This window comes from Lepidochelys olivacea (assembly GCF_965140295.1).
Source record: "Lepidochelys olivacea isolate rLepOli2 genome assembly, chromosome: 3".
NCBI classification, from domain to species: Eukaryota; Metazoa; Chordata; order Testudines; family Cheloniidae; genus Lepidochelys; species Lepidochelys olivacea.
The window spans coordinates 205497654-205499471 of NC_140413.1; positions in this window are offsets into that span (position 1 = coordinate 205497654).

A 1818-nucleotide genomic window follows, 5' to 3' on the forward strand; every position below is an offset into this window, starting at 1 on the left:
CTGGAGCCTGGCTCCCTCCCAATTTAACATCAACAGCAGGCTGCTCCATCGCCCTGCGGGGAGGAATTTGTTGCTGTTCCTATGTGCCTTGCATGGAGAGATGCTTTGCTGGGGTTGTTGGTGCTGCTGGAAAAACCCCGATCCTTGCACCTCCTTTACTTCTCACCTTGCACTGCACACCTGCCCAGAGAGGGATGCTTGGTCTCTGGGGAAACCTGAGATTCCATACCAAGGATTGCAGTTATTGCCCTGCTGCAAGAGAGCCCTTCAGGGAGGGGGGGCCACAGGGATTGGTTCTCCCCCACCACTAACACTGCTGCATCTTGATCAGATGTTACCTGCCTGTTTAACTACCGGCATGCAGGCAGGTGTACCCCTTAGTGATGCCAGCTTGTGGCAAGCTCAGGCACCTGGAGTCACCTGCCCATTACAGCAGCCACGACCCAGGCTTCCATGTAGTCTCATGCTGAGGGAGCAATTGAAGCAGTGCAACCTCCTCACGAAGATGCAAATGGGGATCATGCAGGGCTAAGTTATACCCGTGCAAGCCCTGTTTTGAACCAGTGCAGCACATCTTTGTGCTAGGTTTAGAGTGTTGTAGGTCCAGCCGTGCAAATGTCTCCTGTGCAGACAGGGCTTAAAAGAACAGACTCCAAAAGGAAGGATTGGAAGGAGGAGAGTGAAGTTATGCAATTCACGGGATCAGGGAGGAGATTCCAGTCAGGGGGGCAATATGAGAAAAGGCCCAATCACTTATGAAGGGAGCAGAGGAGGGGTGTAACAAGGGGGGCTTAGATGGAAGCAGAAGGCACAGGGAGTGGAGGGGAAATTAAAACAAGGAGTAGCAGAGTTGACTCTTCAGATGTGGTTTGTGTGTTTTGCATGAATATCAGCACAAATAACAAACTGCACTTATCTGGTACTGTTCCTCCTTTGTAAGTGAAGCTACTACAGGGGTAGGTGGCCAAGCATGGTACCCCCTTGAGACAATGCACATCGGAGCACAGGAAGGTGTTGATGAGATGCACTTGGCTTTGAGGTGATGTTGGTGGCAGCCTGAGGACTTAAGAACCCTCCCCCACAAGTCCCCTTCCTACAGATAGATGCAGCACTCCCTGAAGAGGCCCATGGTGGTCCAAGCACTGAGCTCCCACAAGCTAGGGAGCTGGTGTGGGAGCAGAAGAGGTGGCCAGTGCCACGTGTAGACAGGCAGCCGGGGGATGACAGGAAGGCCTAAGGTGGGGAGAAGGTAGCAGCAGGCACTCTGCCCAAGGCAAAGGAGCTGGAGCGAGCTGTGGGGTGTCTCTGCACCACAGCAGGCCCATTCCATATCACGGGGCTGTAACATCACTGGCGGAAGGTGGGGATCACTCTCCCCTCATCCCCGGGTTCGGGGGGGCTGAGGCTCACAGAGGGGAAGAGGCCAACAGCAGAGCTGAGGAGTGCTGGGGAGGACAGCTATGGGGTGGGGGTGAGGGCTGACAGCTCCTCTGAATGTACCAGTGCAATGGCCTTGCACCCGCCCTGCAGCCCCCTCCCCCTCCATGCATAGGGGCAACGGCCCAGCATCCCCAGCACAGCGACAGCCCCCTCCCCTCGTACCAGGGCAATGGCCCAGCACCGGGAGTTCAGCCCCCTCCAGCATCCCCTGCGCAGCGAGACACTGCAGCCCCTGCCCAGGGCAAACAGCAAGACTCCCTCCCCTGCTGAGCTCCAGCCCTGCCCCAATCCCTATCTCGGGTTTCGATTATTTTGGGCTGGGGCTAGGTGGAGCGGAGCGATCGCTGCTCTCCGCGTTCTATTTATTGCGCGAGCGAG